The following is a 27,841-nucleotide window of genomic DNA, read 5'->3' on the forward strand; positions in this document are numbered from 1 at the left end:
ATTGTGTCTTCAGAAGGCCATTCCATCATTCTATCAAGGCAGCTACTTTAGGGTGATGAGGAACATGGTAAGACCAGTGAATTCCATGAGCACGGGCCCAATGTCAAATTCCATTTGTTGTGAGGTGAGTCCCCTGCTCTGAGGCACGCTATGTGGGATGCCATGATGGTGGATAAGGCATTCCATAAGTCCACGGGTGGGAGTTTTGGCAGAAGCATTGCCTGCAGGGAAGGCAAGTCCTTATCCAGAGTAAGTGTCTATTCCAGCTGTCTTTTCTATGATGGAAGCAGTCCAATGAAATCAACCTGCCACCAGGTTGCTGGATGATCATCTCGATGATGGTGCCATATCAGGGGCTCAGTGTTGGTCTCTGCTGCTGGCAGATTGGGCACTCAGCAGCGGCTGTAACCAAGGCGGCCTTGGTGAGTGGAAGTCCATGCTGCAGAACCATACATAACCTCCATTGCTGCTCCCATAGCCACTTTGTACATGAGCCCATTGGGCAATGACGGGAATGGCTGGGGAAAGAAAATGATAGGTTTCCACAGAATGCATCATCCTACCCACTTGATTGTTAAAATCCTCCTCTGCCAAGTCACCCTTTGGTAAGTATTTGCATAAGACACAAATATCTTCACTTCTTTGGCCCATTCAGAGAGGTCTATCCACATACTTCTTCCCCATACCTCCTTGTCACCAATTTTTCAATCAAGTTCCTTACAAATCCAAGACCATGCAGCCAAACCATTGTGAACAGCATTAAATTAGTGTATACTTACACATGTGGCCATTTCTTCTTCCAAGCAAAGTGAACAACCAGGTGCACTGCTTGAAGTTCTGCCCATTGGGAGGATTTCTCTTCACCACTGTCTTTCAGAGAGGTCCTATTATAGGATAGAGTTGAACTGCCCCATAGAGTTTCCAAGGAGTGGCTGGTGGATTCAAATTTCCAACCTTTTGGATAGCAGCCGAACTCTTCAACACTGACCACCAGGGCTCCTGGATTCACAAATAGGGGCCTGGCAAAGACTCCAAACAGCATCTCTATCTGCTACTGACACTTCAAGCACCAATTGGATCAGCCATATTATATGGCCCAAATGGCAGAGCAGCTTGCATGGAAGCCTGAACCACTTGCAGAGCCTTTTCTTGTTCTAGGCCCCACTCAAAACTAGAAGCTTTTTGAGTCACTTGATAAATAAGCCAAAATAGCACATCCAAATGAGGGCTATGCTGCCTCCACAATCCAAAGAGGCCCACTAGACATTGTGCTCTCTTTTTAGTTGTAGTAGGGGCTACATGTAACACCTTATCCTTCACTTTAGAAGGACTATCTCAACATGCCGCTCACAGCAGGACTCCTAGATATTTCCCTGAGGTGAAAAGCACCTGAATTTTTGTTGGGTTAGTTTCCCATCCTCAAGCATGTAAATGTCTTAACAATAAGTCTAGAGTCATTGATCTTTCTTCCTGAAGGTCCAATCAGCATGTCACCAGTGTACTGAACCAGTGTGACGTCTTGTGGAAGGTAAACGCGATCAAGGTCCCTACAGACTAAATTATGTCATAGGGCTCAACAGATAATATATAGCTGAGGTAGGACAGTGGGGGTATACTGCTGATCCTGCCAGCTGAAGGCAAACTACTCCTGGCGGTCCTTAGAAACAGGTATGGAGAAAAAAGCATTAGCCAGATCAACAGCTGCATACCAGGTCAGCATATGTATTAATCTGTTCAAGCAATGAAACCACATCTGGACCAGCAGCTGTAACTGGAGTCACTACCTGGTTAAGTTTTTGATAATCCACTCACATTCTCCAAGATTCATCTGTTTTTTTGCATAGACCAAATAGGAGAGCTGATTGGGGATGCGGTGGGAATTACAACCCCTGCATCCTTCAAGTCCTTGATGGTGGCAGTAATCTTTGCAATAGCTCCAGGGATATGGTACTGCTTTGGTTTACTATTTTCCTAGGTAGGGGCAGTTTTAGGGCTTCCCCTTACCCTTTCCTACCATAATAGCCCTTACTCCACATGTTAGATATGTGGGTTCTGCAGGTTGCTGAGTATGTCTATCCCAATTATGCATTCTGAACTAGGGAAATCACTTCAGGATGGGTTGGGAGCAACTTGACCCACTGTAAGACAGAAATGAGCTAAGACTCCATTAATAACCTGATCTCCATATGCCCCCACTCTAACTGGTAAGCCACTGTGACATTTTGGATTTAGTGTCAGTTCAAAACCAGTGTCCAGTAATTCCTGAAAAGTCTGATTATTTCCTCTTCCCCAATGAACACTCACTTTCATAAAAGGCCTTAGATCCTTTTGAGGAAGGCAGCAAGAAAGATTAATAGTAAAAATTATTGGCAGTGTAGTGTGGTCCTTCATCAAGGGAGCCAACCTCCTCTTTATTCAAGAGGTTGTGGGTCTGTAAACTGATTTAAGTCTGCAAATTCATTGAGGAACCATGACTATCTATTCTGGCACTTCGAGCTAGATTGCTGTTCACTTGACCTAGAATTCTTCCACTTGTGCAGATCAATAAATACTTAGTAGATTTCCTAACTATCTCACTCCTAGGGACACCATGACTAAGTAGCCAATGCCATAAGTCCATATAAGTCAGAGTATTCAGATTACTGCTTTGATTCCACTGTCCATTATGGTAACACACCCACCTTGTCTTTGTCATTTGAGTGCCGTCACTTGGCCCCTACCACAACGAGGTTGAATTAGCACCATTGTGGTTATGTATCTTAATTCAGTTACAGCAGCTCCCACTGTCAAATCTGGCTTACACAAAATAGGAATCACAGCAATCTTCAAGGATGCTTGGGTTCCCTTCACAAATTGGTTCCTCACTCCTGTGGTAAAAGTTGTGTCATCTGAGCACTCTGAGTGTAGGTCTGTAAGTCTCACCTGATAAATCCATTCTAACATGCCAATTTCCCTAAGCCTTTGGATACCTTCTACTACAATACCAGACCAAGGCAGGTCTGGTACTTCAACTTCATTTAGTGTAGGCCGCCACATAATCCATGCTTCAGTGACCCAACCAAATAAACTATTAGATCCTTTCCTAACCTCTTGAGCTGAAACATTGAATGAAGAATCTGTGCTTAGTGAGCCATATCAATAAACTCAGACTGATTCAACTTTATCTTCCTTGCACCATTATCCCACGTTTAATAGCCATTCACACACATATTTCCCGGGCTTCTGTCTGTACATATTAGAAAACTAAAGCAGTTCATTTGGAGTACATTGTACCTCCTTCTGGGTCACACTTTGTACTTCACCTTTTGAGGCTCACTTAGACTTAAATCTAGATAGAGGTCTAGAAGCAAAAATGCATGGTTGGGATGTGTTCTGAGAACACTCAGCATTGTCTTGTAAGGCATCTACATCAGGTGATGTCCAGGCAATATCTCAGATATCTCCTCAGGGGATGATTCAGACAAAGGCTCTTCAGACACAGCTGGGTTAATCTTATCAGATGGGGGTGAATGGGCTAATGGTTTTACTGGAGAGGGTGGCTTAGCTGACTAAGATGAAGTAATCTCTTCAGATGGGAGGGGATTGGTTCTGTTGGCAGGAGTGATTCAATGAAATTTAGGAGTTCAGTGTCCCCAGCTTCCTGATTATGTGCCCATATGTCCCCATCCCAATGTCAGGATCCCTTTTCTTCCCAATCAATGCCTTCACTTTAACTTCAGACACATTTGAGGTTGGGAATTCAACTGACATTGCAATTCAGCCACTCTTACGAAAAGACTCTGAGTTTGGTTTTTGGCAATATCAACTCTGTTACTATAAGAAATAAGGCTTTTTCAGGGCAAAAGTGGCAACTTTGAGGTCATTTATGTGACACTTGAGCTGTGACTCTGAAGCCCTGAGCTCATCTCTTTCTTTCACCACTTTGTCTAGTGAAAGTAGTCCAACCAACCCACTTCTTTATACTTCTCATTCTGACAAAACTGTAGGAAAGTATCAAACATGCAATCACTCAGGGCCTCGCCTCTCACCAATACCTGATCTACTGGTGGTGATATTTTGCGTATTTCTATTGGCACCTCATGCCACGGATGACCAGTGTCCTCTTTACTACTGGAAGCAGAGTCATCAACATCTTTAAGACTAACCAGACTTGAGAACCAATTTAGAAAACTTATCCTTACAATTTTGTCTCTCTCAAACTACTCTCGGTACCCAATGGCTTAGGCTGGGTTCTCTAGAAGCAAAACTCAAACAAAAAACATTGAGTCAATTCCAACTCATAGCAACCCTAAAGGACAGAGTAGAATTGCCCCATAGGGTTTCCAAGGAGCAGCTGGTGGACTCAAACTGCGACCTTTTGGTTAGCAGCCGAGCTCTTAACCACTGCCCACCAGGGCTCCATATATATATATATATACATAAAGAGAGAGAGAAACAGATTTATGTCAAGGAAATGGCTCACATGGTTGTAAAGGCTGGCAAGTCCTAAGTCCGTGGATCAGGCGTCAGGCTGAAGGCTTCTTCTGACTCACGTAGCTGCAGGGGCTGAACCCAAGATTGGCAGGTGAGACGGCAGGCCACTGGCTCACATGCTACAGAGGCTGAGGAATTCCCAAATCAGTAGGTAAGCTCCTAGCTCAAGTCCGAAGAACTGGAGGTCAGATAATGACGATCCAGATGCCACATTCATAGTGAGAGCCTTGCTGGAACACCCATTTATATACTAGAGCAAGCCACACTCCCAAGGAAGCTCCCTTTCAACTGATTGGCTGCTGATAGCAGATCTCATCATGAAGTTGATTACATCATTACATAATTGCCAAATTACATCATTACCTAATTGCCAAACCACTGAGAATCATGGCCCAGTCAAGCTGGCACACAATCTTAATCATCAGAAGGACTTTTAATGATTTCAGCCCAATGTGATCTGTAATGGCATCTCAACAGGGGCCATTTATCAGCATTAGTTCCATGAATCCCCGTAACTGGCATTTCCTTGTCTGGCAGTTTTGCATCCCCCTCACCTGGCAATGCAGACTGCCCAAAGAATCATTTTCCCCTTGGGGAAGACAACAAGAACCCCAAGAGGGCCTAAAGTCTAAGCCCTCTCAATTTTAATCACTCACTGCAGTCAAGCCAGGGACTCGGGAGGTGATCTCTTAGTGGCTTGGTCCCTGAGACTAGCTGGACAAGAAGTTATGAGCTTCCAGCACCCAGAAGCACTTGCAGTGGAGGCAGTGGTTACAGACAGGGGTTCTAGTCCTGATTCTGTCCCCATGCCACCCTAGGAAGGCTGTGCAGCCTATTTGGGACTCACTTTCCCTGTCTGAACAATATGGAGTTTTTCAAAGTGCTCTTAGGAACCCCATCCCAGACAGAAGGAAAAGACATGAGGCCAAAGCACCCTCCCCCTTAAATCATGTTTACGGTTTGTAAGTCGGCTTCTCTGTGCAGGGTTCCAGTAGAGGAAGGGTCCTGGGGCTAAAGAGTGTCAGAAGTCATCAGATCAGGAGGCCACTCAGATCCCTGGAGCCCAGGGAATCTGTAAGCCTATGGGAACTGGCTGGTTTCCCCCTGCCTAGTATCCCTGCCCTTCTTTGCTTTCAGCTCCTCCATCTTCCATTTTGGAAAGTTGCTCCTGAATCCATGTGATGTAGGCAGGTAGATCCTGCTGGCTCCTGAGAGGGGCACACAACTCAGGCCAGACCAATCAGAGGTTTACATCCTCCTAGCAACTGTGACAGCTGGAGGCTGGCCAGTTGACCTTAGCCAGGCCTATGATACTAAACTCAGAAATGTATGAGGGAAAGTTCTCTTTCCACCTTTCCATCACCTCTGGAGGTAGGTCTGAAGCTATGGAGATCTGCTTGATGACATCTTTCAAGCTCCTGGATCTAGTTGAAGCTGAAGCTAACCACTCTCCCCCTGCACACTTCAACAATGTGTGCCAGGAAATCCCCTCTTTGCTTAAGCCAGTTTGGATCAGAATTCCTATCCCTCACAACTTTGAGAGCCAGTGAATACAGACAAACACTAACCCCAGGGCTGTCACTTACTATGCCTCCTTGGGAGGTGATTTAGATTGCTGGGTCTCAGCTTTGTCATCAGAACATGTAGACACACACCACTAACTTCAGAGTGTCCTTGAAAGAAAACGAATCCATGCCCAGCCCTTGCGTGAAGGACTGCTGCCCACGTACCAGTAAGCTCTCCTCAGAGAAATGAGCAGCCTGGGTATTTGTAAATTAAGCATCAGAAATTGGCCAGAAAGAATGGCTCAACCCTGAAGCCTGAATTCAGGGCTGTTATCCAAGGTAAGAAGACACCACTAGACCTAGAGCAGCTCATGGTGCCCAGCCAGCCACATCTGGGTTCGAGTCTCTTCAGGGACTCTTTTCTTCCTGTTTCATTAGAAGGTTTCTCGAGCACGGACACAGAGTGTTGCTGTCCATTTCACGCTATCCCTACAGGGGGCAGGTACCTGGTGGCAAAGGGAAGAAAGAGAGGACATTGTGTCTGGGTTGTCCCAGGGCAGCAGGCTCCTCAGAACTTCCCACTGGCCCTCCATGCAACCTGGGTGGAGATCCTCTCTTGGCACTGCCTGAAGTTCCATGAGTGCCTGCCGTTCTCACAGACCCAAAGCCTCTGGCAATGTCCAGGAGCTCCAACAGAAGCACGAGCTGGAGACAGCACTCTCCCTCCACAATAGACCACTGTGGGGCTGGGGAGCCTATCCTCCCCTCCTCCCTGGAGAAGCTGGGACAGGAGGGAGGGAGCAGGGACATCATGTGCATGCTCAAAAATCTCATCTTCTTTGGCTCATCATGTCATGGGCCAGAGGTTAGAGAAGGGTAAAATGAATGAAGGGGCACATCGCATCTCCCCTTCCCTCAGGTTGGAGCCTCAAAGCTCTCTGCCACGGCCCCCACCACTACACATGGTAGGTCTTAGAACCTCAGCTCAGGGTTGTCATTCTACCCAGCGCAGGGCCTGCCAGGCAAGCTTGGTACACAAAGGTCTGCAGATAGTGGGCAGTTTGACAGAAAAACCACTGCATCAAGAGTCTCTCCCCAGGCAGCCTGGAATCTCCTGGCCTCACTCACTGGTGGTCAGTGACAGCTGCTGGCTGGACCACACGTCCCCAGCAAGCCAGTCTGGGCTCCTTCACAAAGGGGTGGACAAGGTCCAAAAGAGTGAGTCTGGAAGTGCACAGGCTTCTTGAGGCCTGGCTCAGCAGCCTGGACACATTGTCACTTCCATTTCATTGTATCAGTCACAGCCCGTCACAGGGCTAGCCCAGATTCAAGGGAGGAGGAATAGACTCTTCCTGATGGAGGAGTGGAAATGTCACAGTGCAAAGGGCTGTGATAGGAGATGAGAGGAACTGGTGCAGCCTATGTTTGCAGTCTACCACACCTCACATGGGCCAAATATTACAGAGAAGAAGGGGCAAGGAGGTTAGCATGTATATATACATACATAGGTATACATACATATATGCACACATATAAAGATGTGTGCACGTGTGTACTTATATATGTAGATACAAATTCATTGATTTATTAAGCCCTACTACATATCAGAGCCCTGGTGGTACAGTGGTCAAAGCACTTGGCTGCTAACCAAAAGGTCAGTGGTTCAAAACCACCAGTGGCTCTGCAGGAAAAAGATGTGGCAGTCTGCTTCGGTAAAGATTTACAGCCTTGGAAACCCTGTGGGGCAGTTCTACTCTGTCCTATAGGGTCGCTATGAGGCAGAACTGACTCGATGGCAGTGGGTTTTGGTTTTTTGGACTACTTATCAAGGGGACAATAGTGGTTCAGTGGTAGAATTATCATCTTCCATACAGGAGACTCAAGTTCGATTCCTGACTGATATACCTCAAGTGCAGTCCCCACCCATCTGTCAGTGGAGGCTTGAAGGTTGCTATCGTGCTGAACACATTTTAGCAGATCTTCCAGACTAAGACAGACCGGGAAGGCCCGGTGATCTTACTTCCAAAAAACAGCCAATGAAAACCCGATGGATCACAACGGGCCGATTCCATTGTGCATGAGGAAACCATGAGTCAGAGGCTGACTCCACAGTGTCTAAAAAGAACAACATGCCAAGAAGTGTGCTAGACATTTTGCACATTATCTCACATTCTTGGAGATTATTGCACTTATCTCCACTGGAAATGGAGAAACAAGTGCTGAGAAGTTCCATAACATGGGAGGGCCACGAGCTGGCCCAGGGGCGAGCTGGCATTGGACCCAGGCCCCTCTTCCAGCCTTGGGCTCTAGCCATGCCTCCCTGCAATGCTGAACCCCAGTAAGCCCAGAGGCATAGCAGTCTCCAACTCTAGCGTTTATTTTCTACCTCCACATATTTAAATAAAAGGGACACTCAGAATTATCATATTGTTATATAAGACAAACTTTAAACATATTATAGTTCTTGATCCAAAATCCAGGTTATGTAAATTTACTCATGGTTGCAGAACCCTGTATAAAAGCCTGCAGCTCTGCACTGCTAACATCTCTAGCTGAACAGCTTCCACCGTCACTTGCTCAAACCAGGGACAAATGATGTCATTGTCTTCAGTGCCCACACACACCCCAGCACCACCTCCACCTCTTGTCCACCACCATCTCAGTCCTTCACTGCTGGGCTGCTCGAAGGACCAGCAGCAACAGCATCACTAGATGCTTAGTCTCCAGGCCAGACTCACTGGGCCAGACTATGTACTTGTGCAGATCCCCAGTGCCTTGGCTATGTGTGAGCATGAGGAGCACTGCTTTAATAGGTGTTTCTGTGAGCAAAACTAATTCACCTGCCTCTTTAATATCAGTGGCCCAACTCAATTTATTTTATTTACATTATTCGTGTGTAAGCCAATTTTTAAATATCCCCAGATGACTGTAATGTGCAGCGAAATGTGAAAGCCACTCTAGACCTGTTGTTGGTTGCCATTGAGTCGATGCTGACTCATAGCAACCCCATGTGTGCAGAGTAGAACTGTGCTCCATAGGGTTTTCAAGGCTGTGCTCTTTTAAAAGCAGATTGTCAGGCCTGTCTTCCAAGGCACCTGTGGGTGAGTCTGAACCACCAGCCTTTCCACTAGTAGAGTGCTTAACCATTTGTGCTGCCCATGGACTCCATTTGTAACTTCATTTGTATCTAGGCTACTCAAATTGTGGCCCAAGAACCCAGAGGAGCAGCAGCAACAGCAGCTGGGAGCTTGTTAGAAATGTAGGCTCCTCATTGCAGTACTGTTCAGGATAGCAAAAAGATGGAAACAACCTAAGTGCCCATCAAGGGACGAATGGATAAACAAATTATGGTATATTCACACGATGGAATACCATGCAACGATAAAGAACAATGATGAAGCCGTGAAACATCTTTTAATATGGAGGAATCTGGAAGGCATTATGCTGAGTGAATTTAGTCAGTCACAAAAGGACAAATATAAGACCACTATTATAAGAACTCAAGAAAATGTTTAAACACAGAAGAAAACACTCTTTGATGGTTACAAGGGTGGGGAGGGAGGGAGAGGGTTATTCACGAACTAGATAGTAGACAAGAATTATCTTAGGTGAAAGGAAGGACAGCACACACTACAGGGGATGTCAGCACAACTGGACTAAACCAAAGCTAAGAAGTATCCTGAATACAACCAAACATTACGAGGGACAGAGTAACAGGAGCGGAGGTCTGGGGACCATGCTTTCAGAGGACATGTAGGTCAACTGGCATAACAAAGTTTATTAAGAAAATGTTCTGCATCCTACTTCGAGTGGCATTTGGGGTCTTAGCCAGTGAGCAGCCATCTAAGATGCATCAATTGGTCCCAACCCACCTGGAGTAAAGGAGAATGAAGAACACCAAAGTCACAAGGAAAGTATTAGCCCAAGAGACAGAAAGGGCCACATAAACCAGAGACTGCAACAGCCTGATACCAGAAGAACTAGATGGTAGCCCAGCTACCACCAATGGCCACCCTGACAGAGAACACAACAGAGAGTCCCTGCTGGAGCAGGAGAAAAGTGGAGTGCAGAACTCAAATTCTAGTGAAAAGATCAGACTTAATGGTCTAAGACTGGAGGAACCCTAGAGAACATGGCCCCCGGACTTTGTCAACCCAGAACTAAAATCATTCCTGAGGCCAACTCTTCAGTCAAAGATTAGACTGGACTATGGGACATAAAATGATACTTGTGAAGAGTGTGTTTCTTAGCTCAAGTATATATATGAGACTAAATGGGCAGCTCCTGTCTGGAGGTGAGAAGAGAAGGCAGAGAGGATTAGCAGCTGGCTGAATGAACACTGGAAATTCAGGGTGGAAAGGAGGAACGTGCTGTCACACTATAGGGAGAGCAATTAGGGTCACATAACAATGTATGTATAAATTTTTGATTGAGAGACTAACTTGAACTGTAAACTTTCACTTAAAGTACAATAAAATAAAATATAAAAAAAAGAAATGCAGGCTCTCCCCACCCTGATCCACTGCATCTGAATCTGCATTTTAACAAGAACACCTGAGTTTCATGTGCACACTCAAGCCTGAGCAGCACCACTTTGCTGCAGTCCAGACCTCTGCCCTGGCTGCCCAGTCTAAGCACAAGGTATGCCTCTTCTCTTGTCCCCATCTACTGCCATCCTTCCCACATGCATCACACACAATTTCAGAATCACCAGCCAGCCACTCACTGTTCTCCTCTCTAGTTACAAATACACACAGTCTTGCTATGACAGCCACTGGTTGAGGGGTAACCTGCCCCTGGATTTCAGTCCCCTTTGTCCTTGACACCTTCATTACCGAGGCTGGCAAAGTTAAACCCACATCCTCACCCAGGCTTTTCCATAACAGAGACACAGCTCTGTCCAAAAAGCTGTAAGCAAATGTTTCCTGGGAGGCTCTGTCTACCTTTTCTGCTTCTTGCCTTGATCTCAGATATGATGGCTGGGGTTGTGGCAGCCACCTGGGAACCAGGAAGGGAAGGCCATGAGGACTGTAACAATGCCAGCCCTGACTCCATTTGCTGCTGAATCAGCACTGGTGCCTCCAACCTCCAGACTTTTGTCATGAGGAAAAACATACACCAATTGTTTAGCTCCTATATCCCTGGTTTCCTGTCATTTGTTGCCGTACCATTTCTAACCTATGTCTCATACGCTTACTTAAAGGGGTCTTTCTTCAAAGAGACATTCCTGTGCAAAATATGGAAAAACAAAAAAGAAGGAAAAGGGAAAAAAAAAAAAAAAAAGAAGGAAAAAAGCTATATCCAAATTAGCTTAGTACTCATTGCTACATGCGTCTGGAGAAGTCACTAGATACACAACGACCTCAAACTTCAATTTTCTCACCTTTCTCTTCTATATTTTCAGTAAAAAAAAAAAAAGAGAGTGATGGGATCAAACAATTCCTATGAAGATCTACAATCCCCTTAAATAATAGCTAATGTACCCATATAATGTGCATAATTGGTGCTATTAATCGATGTCCTAGTTTCTAACTTATGGACCTAACTATGGCATCATACTCTAGAATATTCTTTTGAGGAACAATTTGACACAGTAAGAATTTATATTGACTTTGGAAAATAATTAAGGAACCATGTAAAAATCCATATATTCAAAATGGGTCTAGATAATTTTGAGATGAGAAAGTGTTCTGTTTTTTATTTATTTGGGATCTAAAGACCTACCATGTGTAAGGCAACTAATTTGAGCATTTTATTTTTTAGCTTTTGTGTTAGGCCATATTTTTCAAAGGTAGACACAACACTATTTCCCATCCCACGTCTATCCCATAAGGTGGCCATGACACTCCTCTCATTGGGAGGTGGGGCCTCTGCTCCTCCCCTTGAATACAGGTGGGCTTATGACACATATATATCCAATAGAATGTGGCAGGGGTGATGTTATGGAACTACTAAGGCTGAGTCAGAAGAGACCATGCCACTCCAGCCTTTTGTTAGAATCTCGCACTGGAGCCCCGCACAGCCATTTAATAGCCCAGCACCTTGAGACCACCATGCTGTGAGGAAGCCCAATGTAGCCTATGTGGAAAGACCGCCTGGAGAGTTACTGAGGTTACACATGGAGGTGCCCAGCCAGCCCACAGCTAGTCAGTCCTTGCTCTTCCAGCTCCAGACACCCTCTGACTACAACCACATGAGAGACTAGAGTTGGAAACATTCAGATGACCTTCCCAACTCCCCAGCCCTCAGAAACTGTTAAGACTTCATACTAGTAGATTTGGGGCAATCTGTTATGCAGCAATAGTTGACTCCATCGACACTGTTTCAGCTGACCCCTAGGATCCCAGCAGACACCATTACTAGAGATCGAGGTCTGAAGCCACACCAAAATCCCACATCCCAGGTATTCCAAAGCCTCGCTGACTTCTGACCCTTATCCTGTACGCTTTGTCTGGAAGACCTCTTCTTTGTAGTTCTTCTCCAGTCCACCCTTTCAACTTTGCATGTCTCCGCTGAATCTGGTTAGAGGCCTCTTCCACAGGCCCACAGCCCTGAGCCCACCTCCATCATCACTCTCACATCTTGTGTCCCGAACAGTGTAGTCCCCCACACAAGGCACAGCCCTCATGGGGCACAGGAAGCCTGCGGCCTTTCCATCTCTATGTCATTAATATAAAACAAGATCAGGCAAGTGGCAGATGCTCAATGCCTGTTGACTAAATGACTTTTCAAAGTATATCCACTGTATCCTGTGAGCTGAAGGAAAGTGTGTGCACATGCTGCTCAGGCGAGGCAGGGGCTCCCTTAAATTGGGGATCCTGCATGTTGAGCAAACAAAGGCCCTTCCTGAGGAGGGGAGATGCCAAGGGACATCGAAAGGGCAAACACTTCCTGACACATACTGCGCAGTAGGCTGTGGGCACAGGCCTGGGGAGTCTAAAATACAATTAAGAAAAGGTCTCTCTGGGAAAGAGAGATAAAAATAATTTTTCTCTAAGTTTTTCAGGTTTTTTTTCTGATCAAAACAGTAATAATTGATCTAGTAGAAAAATTAGAAAGTACATAAAGAAGGAAATAAAATGCACATATAAACGCAACCCTGGAGCTATCCCTTGCTATAGCGGTCTCTTGTAGCTGTCCACATTTCTCTCTCGACGTGTGAGTAGATGCAGCTGACCCTGCTGTGGTCACAGCGTAACCGAGCATGCTCACATGTTTTGAACAACCCCCTTTACTCAATGTCTTGGAGGCACCAGGTTCCCCTTCCCCCAAAGCCCTGGGATGAGCATGGCAGCAGAAACTCTTCATCCAGACCTCTGATTAGTTTATTAGGGTAGATTTCTGTTCAAATTGTTTTGTTCTGTTTTGCTTTTTAAGTTGCAGAATTAACATGTTTATTTTTATGAATTTTTCTTTTTATAAATTTGAAACATACCAGTGCATATAAAGTAAACATGACAGTCTCTATTTCCACTTTACTCCTCAAAGCTATGGACCATGAACAGGTTGGCACATACCCTTCGGGAATTTTTTGAATGAACATAAACTATACCCACAAATAGAATAACGCATTCACACAAATGCTTAACATATTTTTCTCTAGCTTTCTATTCTCATTAGTTTATCATGGACATTCAGACATATGAATGCCTACATGTCCATCTCATGATTTTGAGACCCTCATTACACTTATACGCTATTTAGCCATCCCCTCATGATAGGCATTTAGGTTGTTTCCAATATTTCACTACTTCATGTCTAGATGCAAATACCTATGCTTCCATTTTAGAAGAGCTTCTTAGTGGTTCACATATGAGACCAAAGACATAAAGGGAGGACCTCAATGAACATTTCCAAATGACTTTTAAGATAAGGGCCCACTTGACCCTCCCGCCACATGAGGCAATGAACCCGTTGTCCACTGGTTTCCTCCCTGACTCGAGTAGCTCCACCCCCTAAATCCACACAATCGTACTGGGAGGAGGGAGAGTCTCCTCAAACTTGTTTGCATTTTCACGGTGACAAATGAAGATGAACATTTTTCTATGTATTTATTAGTCATTTCCAGTCCTTCTCAAGCTTTTCTCCACAGCATGTGCTCAGTTTCCAATGGAGTTGCTTATATTTTCTTAGTATTTGTTCTCTCAGGATTATTAAGCATTTGTTATATATGTGGCAAATGTTTATATCCAGAGTATTATATACTTTTTAAATTGTGTTTACAGTGTTTGCTATACAGAATGTATGTAATAAATATTTAGTTAATCTTTATCAATATTTTTCTCATTTGAAAATACTGGTAAGATATTCAGTGTTGCGGTTCTGATTGAAATAACATTAAACCTATAAATTAACTTGGGGAAAATAATGGTATCTTGTTACTATCAAGTATTTCTATCCAGAAACATAGTATTTCTTTCCATTTACTCGCGTGTTCTCTTATCTCCACAGGTAAATTTTTACTTTTATACAAATCCTACACATTTCTTGTTAAAGTTGTTTTGACATATTTTATACTATGGTTGTTTTTCTGGGAATACCACACCAGTCCTGGAGGTACGCTCAGGTACCAAAGACACCTGGAGGTGGGGAAGCTAAACTGTGAGGGAAGGCTGCCTGAAAGAGGTGATGTCCAAGCTGAGCCCTGGAGCAGATTCACAAAGGGCAGCAACTACAAACACGGAGAGGCATGAAAGGAATGGCTGCGTGTGTGTGTGTGTGTGTGTGTGTGTGTGTGTGTGTGTGTGTGTTTGCACACACACATGCATGCGCATGCACACATCCATGTGTGTATGGGGTGGGTATAGCAGTGGTGCGGTGTTCCAGGAACATACAAGGGTGGATATAAGGCTGGAAGGTGGACAAGACTGTGTCACCAAGAGCCTCGTGTCTTCCCCAAGTTACCTGGCCTGTGTTACTGGAGATAAGCAGCCAATGGAGGGTTCCAAGCAGATGGCCACTGGCATGGATCTGCACTTCAGAAATATTGCTCTTCCTGCAGCCTGGGAGGTTGGGGATGAGAACACATGGCAGCAGGTAAGGGACCTTATAGGAAGGTACTGAAATAGCCCAACAAGAGATGAGTGTCTAGACAGAGCAATGGTAGAAAAGATGAAGGGGGGAGATGAGAAATATTTACGAGGGAAAAAAATCTGCAGATAACTACCTAAATTGATTCAAGAAGAAATAGAAAATCTCAATAGACCCATAATAAGTGAAGAGACTGAATCAGTAATCAAAAACCTCGCAACAAAGAAAAGTCCCAGACTAGATGACTTCACAGGGGAATTCTACCAAACATTTAAAGAAAACTGACACCAATCCTACTTAAACTCTTCCAAAAAGTAGAAGAAACACTTCCTAACTCATTCTATGAGGCCAGCATTATCATGATACCAAAGCCAGACAAAGACACTACATGAAAAGAAAACTAAAGACCAATATCCCTTAAGAATATATACGCAAAAATCCTGAATAAAATACTAGAAAACTGAATCCAACACCATATTAAAAAGATTATACACTATAATCAAGTGGGGTTTATTCCAGGAAGGCAGGGGTGGTTCAACGTAAGAAAATCAATCAATGTAATACACCATATTAATGGAACAAAGGAAAAGAATGATATGATCATCTCAAACAATGCAGAAAAGGCATTTATCGAAATCCAACACTCTTCCATAGTAAAAACATCCAACAAACTAGGAATAGAAGGGAAATTCATCACTATGATTAACAGCATTTATGAAAAACCAACAGCCAATGTATACTCAATGGAGAAAGATTGAGAGTTTTCCCCTTATGCTCAGGAACACAACACGGATATCTGCTGTCACCACTGCTATTCTATGTTGTACTGGAAGTCCTATTCAGAGTAGTTATGAAGAAAAAGAAATAAAAAGTATCCAAATCAGGAAGGAAGAAGTGAAACTATCCCTTCTCACAGATGATAAAACAACAACCCGTTGCCTTTGAATCAATTCCAACTCATAGATATGATCCTGTATATAGAAAATCCCAAAGTATCCACAATAAAACTACTAGAGCTAATCAATGAGTTTAGCATGGTGGCAAGGTCAACACACAAAATATTAGTTGGGTTTCTATACACTAGCAATGAACAAGCTGAAAAGGGAGTTAAGAAAATAATTCCACTTACAATAGCATCTAAAAGAATAAAATGCCTAGGAATAAATTTAACCATAGAGTTGAAAGACTTGTTCACGGGAAACTATAAAACATTTCTGAAATTAAAGAAGACCTAAATAAATGAGAAGACACACCATGTTTATGGATCTGAAGACTTAATATTGTTAAAATGCCAATACTACCCAAAGCAATCTACAGATTCAAAGCAATCCCTATCAAAATTCCAACATCCTTCATTGAAGAAATGGGACAGCCAATTCTCAAATTTACGTGGAATTCCAAGCAGCTCTGAATAGCCAAAGCAATCTTGAAAAAGAAGAACAAAACAAGAGAATTCACACTTTCTGATTTCAAAACATACTATAAGTGTACAGTAATCAGGACAGTTGGTACTGGTATAAGTATAGACATGTAAACCAATGGAATAGAACTGAGAGTCCAGAAATAAACCCATATATTTATGGTCAACTGATTTGAAACAAGGCAGCTAAGTCTATACAATGGGAGAAATAATAGTCTCTTCAATAAATGATGCTTGGACAACTGAATTTCCACATGCAGAAAAATGAAGCTGAACCCATACCTCATACCATATAGGAATGAATCAAAGAACACACCATACGAACTGATCAAAATGGATCAATGACCTAAATGTATGAACTAAAATCCATGAAACCCTTAGAACAAAAGATAGGAGTAATACGTGATCTAGTTTTTGACAACAGATTCTTACATATGACACCAAAAGCATGAGCAATAAAAGACAAAACAGAGAAGCTGGACTTCACCAAAATTAAAAACTTTTGTCCACTGAAGGACTTTATCAACAATGAGAAGAGACACCTACAAAATGATGGAAAATATTCGGGAACCATGTATCTGGTAGGGGTTTAATACTCAGACTATATAAAGAACTCCTACTACTGAACAACAAAAAGACAAACAACCCAACCAAAAATGGGCAAAGAACTTGAACAGACATTTCACCAAAGATTTATAAATGACTAAAAGCACATGAAAAGATGATCAATGTCATTAGTCACTCAAACCAAACCCATTGCTATCGAGTCAATTCCAACTCATACTAACCGTATAGGGCAGACTAGAACTGCCCCACCAGGTTTCTAAGGCTGTAATCTTCATTGAAGTCAACTGCCACATCTTTCTCCCATGGAGTGGCTAATGGGTTTCAACTGGTTAGAGGCTGAAAGCTTAACTACTGTGCCACCAGGGCTCTTTCATTAGTCATTAGGGAAATACAAATCAAAATCACAATGAAATACCACTTCAACCCCACTAGGATGGCTATTAACAGAAAACAAAAAAGTTGTTGGCAAGGATATCGAGAAATTGGAACCCTCATCCACGGCTGGTAGTAACATAACATGGTACGGCTGCTGTGGAAAACTGTTTAGCAGGTCCTCAAAAGGTTAAACATAGAACTACCATAAGACCCAGCAATTCCACTCCTAGGTATATATCCAAAATACCTGAAAGCATTGACTCAAATAGATACCTGTATACCAATGTTCATTGCAGCATTATTCACAATAGCCAAATGGTGGAAACAATCCAAGTGTCCATCAACAGATGAACAGAGTATGCTATATACATTCAATGGAATATTACTTAGCCATCATTGGAGCCCTGGTGGCGGAGTGGTTAAGAGGTACGGCTGCTAACCAAAAAGTCGGCAGTTCGAATCCACTAGCTGCTCCTTGGAAACCCTATGGGGCACTTCTACTCTCCCCTATATGGTCGCTATGAGTCGAAATTGACTCAATGGCAAGGGGTTTATAAAGAGAAATGAAGTTCTGATACATACTAAGACATGTTTGAACCTTGAAAACATTATGCCAATTGAAGTAAGTCAGAAACAAAATGACAAATATTGTATGATCCCATTTATAAAAATATCTAGAATAGGCAAATATGTAAAGATCAAAGTTTATAAGTGGTTACAGAGTGATTAGTGGGAACAGAGAAGAGGCACTGAGGTTATATTAAAGGTGATGAAAACAATTGGAAACAGTGGTGATGACTGCACAACATGGTGAAGGTAATTAATGTGACTGAATCGTACATATAAAAAGGGTTGATATGGCAAAAAGTTTGCTATGTATGGTTCACCCCAATTTAAAAAAAAAAAATCAAATGCTAACTTTAAAAAAAAAATCTGCAGATAAGGAACAGGGAAGGGCCCAAGAGGTGCACTCTTTCCTGGTTTGGATAGTTGGACTGTGGATACTTGGGCTGTGGAGACCTGGGTTATACGTACCTGGGTTGCTGCTGTTTTGGAGCCCTGATGGCACAGTGGTTAAGAGCTCAGCTGGTAACCAAAAGGAAACGGGGAATTTCTGTTCTGTCCTATAGGGTCGCTATGAGTCGGAATCGACTTGATGGCAACGGGTTTGGTGGTTTTGGATTGTGTCACTATCAGAAGAAGGGACATGGAGGCAGGGAGGGTGAGGGCATGGGGGAGGCTGGTGGGAGGATGACTTCAGCTGAGGTTGATATTCCAGGTAACCCCAGTGGAGAGGGCCAGGAGGATAGACAAGGCTGAGCCTTGGGCAGAATGCAGAGAAAGAAAAATAAACCCTAGAGCCGGCAATGTACCAATCACAACCCAAAGGAGAACACAGAGAAGTTGAGTTGGTAAGAGTGTGAGGACTGTGAAGACAAGGGCCAAGGGTGGCCTACCCAGGTCAGGCTCACCACAGACATATGGAGAAGGCCCAGCCTAGAAATCAAGGTGTGGATGAGGGCAAACTGTTGGAGGAAAGGAAGTGCTCATCCGACCTTGCTCCCAGGACCCACTCCAGGGCCCAGTCAGCCCCTGGGGGAGACAGATTCCCTGTGATGTGGGCCCCAGAAGTACCTGGGCCCATCTTGCATGACTTCCTAAGACGGAAGAGTGACTTACGAGTGGGCACAGTCTAAGTCACTAAAGTATACTTCTGAAATATGTATAGTTCTGAACACAAATTCCAGGAAGGTTAATGTTTCTGGGCAGTCTCTCAGGAGATAGTACATTTCCATCTTCTGGGGAAAGCCTTATGCCGAGAACAAGATGTAAGCAGTAATGATGGGGTCTCGCTGCCAACCTGCTGTCTCTGTTCATTTACTTTCCTTGTTCTCTGTACACAACTGAGCCTGTGGCATTATCAGGAAATGAGTGTTCTCTTTTGACGGGCTGTATGTTCTACAGGAGATTTCTTTTCTCCTAGACTTTTCTAGGTGCACAACTTCCTTCCTGGCCCAGCCAACAATCCAGGTCCCCAAGCCAAGGGGTCACCATGGCTGACTGCTGTTGAATCGCTCCTCCTCAGGAAGCACCCAGAAATCACAGGTGGAGAAATGACCTAATTACAGTTTGTCCTACTTGGGATTTATGGTCAAAAGGAATATCTGCATCTATATGTTGGCTCAGCTGTCGTTGAGGAAGTGCCTTGTTCTGAGCAGGATGCTGGTGCTAGCAGTACATCAATAATAGCACATTGTGGAGTGAGAAACACGAACTTCAGAGACAAGAACAGAACAAACCACCATGAACCTGAACCAAGAGCCTGGTTCACATGCTGCTCTTCCTCAGCAACAAGAAGGAGTAAGTCCGCTCACTCCCGGAGGTTACTGAGGGAGTCAAACAGGATAACACACATGCATCCAGCCCTCACTTTTCCCCTCTTTGCTTCTCCCCTTCCACTCTTGGCACTGTCATTCCTGCCTGAAGAGATCGCGATAATACAATATGGTGCATACAGTCAGAGCTTCTGTTCGCTTTCCTGAGTAACCTTGCAACAAGATCCAGACAAGTGATTAAAGCTTTCATCTGTCCTCAGACTTCAGTTCTGTTTACTTTTCCAAATGCACTGACTCATGTCAACTTCACCCGGAAACCAGAAGGGCAGTGGGCCCTTATGATGTGCCCAGACCAACTTTGCTGGTGAGAGCCAGGCTCTAGGGCGTGCAACAGTCTTAGGGAGGACAGCATGGGCATGACCACCCATCATCTATGGGTGACAGCTGCATGTGGTCAGTGAGGCCAAGGCCCCGTGGTCAGTAGGTCCAGAAAGAGTCGGCATCCAAGGTCCAGACAAGTAAGGGACACATGGCGTCTGGAGATTGACCAACGTATGGAAGCACCTGAGTGTGCCTGTGAGCCTATGATGCAAGACAAGAGGGTGGACACTGGGGTCGGTGAGGAGGGAAACGTGTGACCCTGGGCCTTACGTGCGCATTTTTCCTGGAAAGGTACTCAGCATTTCAAGGTCTAGCAACAGGAAAGGAAACTGCATTATTCTGCACATTTTGAGATGGAAAATGTATTTTTTCTCTATGGTTCTAGAATAGACTGTGATTCTCCAAAATATATTCAAGGATCGTATTCACAGATACTACACCTACACCCAGAACATTGAGATTTGCAATTGTGCCAATGAATATTCTGCAAGAGTGCCCAACAGGCAGGCCCAAGGGGTGATTTAAGGACTGAGCCACAGATGGGCGGATGCCCTCCTTTTTCTGAGCCACTTGGGTGGAGTCATGCTGTTGCAGGCTGCACAGCCCTTACCAAGCCCAGGGGCAGCTAAGAGAGGATTCCAAGAAGGATAAGAATGAACGGCAGAGAACGAATTTAGAAACAACAAAAAGAGTTCTTTCCCTTCACTTAAAATTAGCTTTGAACAAAAATTTGTCTTTGTGAGGGGATTCAGAACACTGATACAGATGCATTATTATTGCTGAGTTCAGTATACAAGAAGAACTGTAGAATAGTATGCCTGTTAATTACTCAGAGTTCTTTGCTGTGGAACTGCTTCTCCCAAAGGGGCAAGGAAAGGAAAGAAATTCGGAGAAAAAAAATTGAAGATCCTAATCTAGGGCTTCACCATGGCCTTCATGCATAAAGGTGGAGGGCTTCTACAGACAATCTGGAGCAGGTGAGTAGCTCTTAAAGTAAATCTATGCAGACTGGAGCCACTCGCACAGAGCAGGCCCTGTGCTTAGATGCTGTCTCAGATACAGCGCACAGTGCTTACTTATAACATCTCAACTCTCCCAATCACCCTTGGGGGCACAGTGCCAATAGCCCAGGTGCACTCACAGTAAGGATAACATTTCCTATAAGGAAACCTGTGCAGGAATGGGCTGAGGCTGCGGGTTTAGATATTAAGGTTGGCTATAGAAATACACATGCTTTATTTAAAGGCATTTTTAGATACTTCAAAAAATTAACAGTGGTAGGACAAGTTTGGTTATCCTTGGGGTCCATGCTAACGCTAAAGCTGGAGCTCTCAGCACTGCAACTGGGTCCTCAACCCTGTTCTAGGATTGTGACCCACCATAATCCTTAATGACAAACCTTTGTACTTCAAACACCTGCACCAGATAAGGCTTGCATCATCCAGGTATGAGGACCCACATCACATGGATAAGTTAGAAACTACGAATGTACACATGGCATAAGAGTAACTTTATGTAGCATTTGTGTTGCTTTATTTTCCTAAGGAGTGGTGGGGGCATGTGCCCAAGGGTATTTGAGGTAAGAGCAGTTGTATCTCTTTTTCAGAAATATTTTTAGTTTAAAATTGAGGCAACTTTCATGGTTCTTAACTGTCTGAAATGTTTGCTTTTCTGTTTTGTTTTAGACACTGAACATTCCCAACAGAGAAAAAGAGTAAGGAAGAGAAAGACGCATGATTGAATGGTGGTGCACATGAGTACAAATGATATATGATAACTGAACTTGTTTGAGATTTAATCATTTTTCAAAATATGGGTTTAAGCTAGGTGGACCCTTTTTAAAAGACCCAGTTTACAATCAATACATGTATACAAGTTATCCCTCCCTTGGAGGCATTTCCCTTAAAACGCATTAATCTAGCATTATTGAGACCTAAGATTTAAAAATGCAAGTGATCGACACAAGAATAGATTTGGAGATAAAAGGTCAAAAGAAAATGTTTTCACACTCAACATTGATTTGATTCCTGAGAACCAAACATCCAGCATTGAATTACTAGTAAACTGTTTTTATGCAGGCAGATATGCAAAGTTGTCCCCTGGATTGATCTGGAGTGTGCTTTCCCAAGCAGCTTTTATTCTTCTTATTTTCCATACGTATACATTGTCTCCTGGTTGTTATTCTTGGTTCTAACAGTTATCTTGGGTCGAAATGCTTATTTGTTTTGGCTGTTCATTAGTATCTTATTTTACTTTACTTTACTTTTGGCAATTTAACAGGTTACTTATTATAAGATGGTTTATAGCATAGATGTTTTAAACATAGTTTGTAACTTAAATCTAAACATAGTTTGCAACTTAAATCTAAACATAGTTTGTAACTTAAATCATCATATAATATAGATAGTAGGTTTTGGTTTGTTGATAATTTGTTTTTAAATGTTTTGTCCTAGAAAACATGCAAGCGTCTACACAACTGAGCCACATTGCTGTGCCAGTAGAAACAGCCCATGGGAATGTGGATGCTCATTCCACAACTCCATTCCAACTCCGGCAGAGCGCAGAGTTAAGAACCTGTCCTCTTACACTCACTCCAGAAGGGAGCCAGGAGAATTAGACCATGCTAAGAATATGGGTGTCTCCCCCAGCCCTCCTCCACTCCTGCTGAAGTTTCAGTACACTGTGTGGACATAAGGAAGTAAAGCAATTATGAGGGCACTAAATTGTCACCAGGTGCCTGAAAGTCACTGCAGCTTCTCCTCAGGAGTCATGTACGTGAACTCTTGGGAAGTGTGAAATGTCTGAGTATAGTGCATGGAGAACATTGAAAACTCCTATTTGTTAAAACAACCCAGCGCTACCTTCATTTTTCCAATCCAGTGACATGGATAGGGACTCCTACCCGGTTTTTAACGTTGTGAAATTTCAGCTTTTCCAACTGCAGTGCAATGAGTTTCTCTTTATATATGACCTTTCTGGCCCTGGGTTTATAGTTCTCCAAGATGATTTGCTAGGCCACAATCTTGCAAAGGGATTAACTAGTCTACAATGCAAACAGGGTACGTAAAACCTTTTTGAGGATTGGTCAATTAATATGCAAATTAGATGACAGTGGCCTACCGAGGGGTTTGGTCACTTCGTAGTCTTGGTGGGAGGGGTAGGCTTATAAAAAGGCCAATCCCACACAGGTTGAGGGGGACCGCACTACCATCAAGAAGGGGAGCATGTCCTTTGGAAGGTCCCTGGGCTGAGAACCTCCTAGACACAGGAGAGAGAGAGCTGCAACACTGTGAGAGACGGCTTGAGGTGGCACAGGCGTACAAGCAGCACAAACTACGAGACCGGCGTGAGGCAGCTACAGTGGGCTTGTCAACCCACAGAGATAGAGAGACCTGAGCGCCATCTGGCAGGAGGCTTACTGGCAGAGTAGGGTACCTCCAGGCACTTGTTGGAGGAGTTAAAGAGCTGTAACACTTGCCTGAGCAGGGCAGAGGCCAGGCCAAGAGTGAGGCCCAGTAGCAGAGGCTGGGTAGCAGAAGTCAGGCTGAGAGTGAGGCCTGGTGGCAGAGGCCAGGCTGAGAGCAAGTCCCAGCAGTAGGCATGGCTGAGAAGAAGCTGAAAGCAGTATTGGTTGGAAGCTGTCTTGATTGGAGAACTGTATCTCGTCTCCTGAGCTGTACCCTATTATTTCCAAGTTGATTCCGATCCTGAGTTGTAGCCTGTTACTTCCCTAATAAACCACATAATCATGAGTATGGCAGTCGTTCAAAAAGAACAAGGGGATACTGCATGGTTTAATGTCAGGAAAGGTGTGCATCAGGGTTGTATCCATTCACCACAGTTATTCAATCTGTATGCTGAGCAAATAATCCGAGAAGCAGGGCTATATGAAGTAAGCATGGCGAGACTCTGTCTCACATACTTTGGACATGATTATCAGGAGGGATCAATCCCTGGAGAAGGACATCATGCTTGGTAAAGAAGAGGGACAGCAAAAAAGAGGAAGACCCTCGACTAGATGGATTGATACAGTGGCTGCAACAATAGGCTCAAGCATAACAATGATTGTGAGGATGGCAAAGGACCTGGCAGTGTTTGGTTCCGTTGTACGTAGGGTTGCGATGAGTCGGAACTGACTCGATGGCACCTAACAACACTGACTTGATGGCACATAACAACAGCAATGGTCTGTGACTTCTGTATGGCCACTGCAACAAATTATCAAGCCCAGAAGAGAAGTAGAGAGTGAAATGGGGGGAACGGCTGGTGTTGGAAACGGTGAAAAGGTTGGAGAGTGGAGGTATGTCTGACCTCTATCTCATAGGAATCACCAAAGCTGATGGTGATTCTCCTGCCTCCCCTTGAAGTTAGAAGGCTTCTGAAACCACCAGGTTACACTGACGTGTTGCCATATGTCTTGAGTGCATGATGCTAGGCCAAAGCTATGGATCCAATGTGATCTCTAATCTGTGCATTTCCACAAAATGGTTTCTGTGACTTTCCATGGAACAGGCTGCTTGGCTTCTTATTTACCCCACTGCATTGCTGATGCTGACAAACTCCCCAAACTTCAATCCTTGCCGCTTTTACCCACTCGCTCAGAGACTTGTGCTGATAGCCTGGAGCCTGTTCAGACATAGCACTGCATAGCACTGCACACAGTGCATGATGTCCGTGGAATCTGTGTTTCCCATTATCTAGGGTCACTGCCAGGCGAAAGTGAGGGGCATAGGGCCATGTGGTGTCATGAAAAGACAGGTTTTATTTGCAAGGACTTATAAAATTGTTCATCCATAGGAGGGTTATTCACATTACAGAAGGTTAACTAATGAAGGCTTTAACTAATGAATAGCACCCCTTATAAAGTTACAAAAAGTCTGACTGAATCCGCCAAGAACGTCATTGACAATGATTAGGATCAGCTTTTACATAAAGTAAGGCGCAGAGGCGTGCCTGTGGGAGGGGCGTGTGGGGAGGAAGCCACCTTCCCACTAACTCTGCTAGTGCTCTCCAGCCAACAGCAAGCACACCTGAAATGAAACCTGAGCCAGCAGAATCCTCTACACAGGATCTGGTCAGATGCGATGGGCCCAATGGCTAAGCATTTTCTAATTACTATATTAAGTATTCAGCACACTGCAGGAACCTCAGAGGAGCACCAACTAGTGTCACAAATAGAAAACTTACATAAGAAACCATCTTCTAATTCTCGGATAATAACAAGAACACCCTGGAAAATACGAGTTAAAGTTGATGAGAAAGATGAGCCAAGTACATTTTTAATTTACGGCAATGCTATATATGGAAGAAATTAATTGCTTGTGATTTATGAATTAAGTTTTCAAGTTTGTACCAAAAAAAGTGATTTGCCTATCATGATCCAACTGGAATCTTGTTGATTCCTTGTACATCCATTAGCATAAATCAAATCCAAAGATTTAAAATGTCTGTTTTCTCAGGTCCTGGATTTCTCTTTCCTCCTCCAATTTCGCCATGCCTCAAGGAAAGCTAGTTGGCTTTTTGTTTCTACCCAAAAATGGAAATGCGGGGGAGGGGAGGTGGTACCTTTACTTTTATTTTAACATCACTTATGTTCTAATGGAATCATTAAAAGCAGTCATTTCTAATGATGGTTAGGTGGAAATAAAATGAAGCATCATCAGCTGTAGATACACGGACATGAGTTTAGAGGTGAAATGAGGCTCGGATTGGGTTTTCAAATCCTCCATCAAACACGGTCCCCAAAACTGTGGGAAAGATGGATAAAGAAGAAGGGACACGATGTCAAAGTGTGAATGATGTGGTAACGTGAGGGGTATATGGAGGTCATTTACTATTCTACCTTTGTACCACTGACATTTTCCATAATACAAAAGTTTAAAAGTAGATTTCTCCTTTTTTTTTTTCTTTATTTAATGAGGTCCTCTTGACTATGATTCAGTTTTCATGCAGTAGGTGGGGGTGGGATGGGAAAGGGCACCTGACAGCTACAAACCAACACTGTGTGCTTGCAAAGGGGCCAGGGGATGTTGAAGGGGGGAGAGAGGATGAAGATGGACACGCTTCCTTACATATCCCACAGGCCCCACACCTGTGTATGGATCTCAAAAAACAAAGTCAGTCAACAGGACCGCTTGCCAGCTACACAACATGCAACTCATCAGAATATTCGAATCTACATCCTTTCTGCCCTCCCCAGGGCAGACAGCCAACTGACGCCAGCCACCTCTGCGGGTCCTTTTTACTTTCCCTGCTGCTAGGATCTGAGGAATCAGGACCCCTTTGAAAATCTCATCATCCCAGCACGGACTCGGGCGGCAACAGCAAGCATCTTAGCAAAAAAAGTTGGCTCAGTAGGGGTTTGTTAGAAGAAGCTGCTCACCCCCAGGCTGCAGGGCTCCGCAGCATGCCTCCGCTTTAGTCTTTGACCAAAGCTGCTTGCCAGTAGAAGCGTGTCAGATAACACAGCCACAGGCGCGTGCACACCCTACCCCTGATTCTAACCCTAAAACGGGGCCTCCAGGTAGCTCCACCCACCCACCCCACCCCGCCAAGTCAGCCAAGCCCTCGCCGGTGCCTGCTGCATTGGACGCGGGGATGAGGCCAGTGGAGGCGTAGACAGGGTCCGGGCCAGGAATCCGACGCCGGCGCTTCTGACGCTGCAGGAGGGCCGCGCGCACCTCAAGTGTGGATGCCGAAGCGCCCAAGCGTCTGCATGCAAGGGGACACCCAAGCGACCAGAGGACCCCTTCCTCTTGTCCTTCCGAAAAGCCAAGTGACTCCTCTGACATCCTCCCCAAAGCTCGGTTGTGGGCATTCGCTCTACTCGGGTTTCCCAGAAAGCATATAACGACCAAAGCCCCCTTCCCTAAGAAAACTGCTTAACTCCACTGGCTACCAGTGCTACTCCGCTGCTCGAAGAGAACACACCAAGAGGAAGAAATCGCGCCCAGAGGGAGTGAGACCAGAATTTAAAGCCAAAAAAAAAGCACCGCTGGGCTCCCTCGCAGTGTAGGGGCTGGCGGCTCCCGGGGCTGAAGGCGGTCGCGGCGGCTGGGCGCCAAGGCCAGGGAGCCAGACCACGCGCTAGGATGTCCGACTGGGTGTCCTCATCTGAGTCCCCGTCGCCGGCCGGGGCTCCTCATTCCCATCTCGTTTGCCCCCTCGCCTTCCTTTTCTTCTCGCTATGGAGAATCGGAGGCGGCTTCCCTCCAGGTCCCAGATGGACCTCGGTCCCCAGATCCGCGCCCTCGCGCTCACCAACCCCGCTCCAGGGGAGTAGCTCCACGAGAGTCGCCCGAAGCCGCTGAGCCGATCCCCGTGCGCCCCACCGCCCAGGGCAGCCGGCTCCGCCGCGCGCCCAGGTCTCGGTCTCAACGGCTCGCGCCGACTTGGCGCAGCAGCCCCCTGGAGTCCAGCAACCCCGCGCCTCCCGGCTCCCCTCCGCACCGCCTGGACTCACCGCGGGTGCGGCGCCGCTACCGGGTCTGCGAGCTCCCGGGCGGAGCCAGGACGCCCGCCCACTCGCCCTAGCCGGGGCCGTCTCCCTCGCCTGCCCAGCCCTCGTCCCTCCCGTCTCTGCCTGTCCCCGTCCCCTGCGCCACCGGCCGGCAGGACTTACCTCCAGGGCAAGGTGACCCGGCCGGTCCGCCCCGGCGGCCACCCAGCTACCGCCCGCGCGTCTCTGGGCGAGCGTGGCGGGCGCAGGGCGGTGCAACGCCCGCCTATGCTCCGCCGCTCCAGCTCTCCCCGCC

This window comes from Trichechus manatus, unplaced genomic scaffold (genome assembly GCF_000243295.1).
Source record: "Trichechus manatus latirostris isolate Lorelei unplaced genomic scaffold, TriManLat1.0 scaffold00042, whole genome shotgun sequence".
Taxonomy (NCBI): domain Eukaryota; kingdom Metazoa; phylum Chordata; class Mammalia; order Sirenia; family Trichechidae; genus Trichechus; species Trichechus manatus.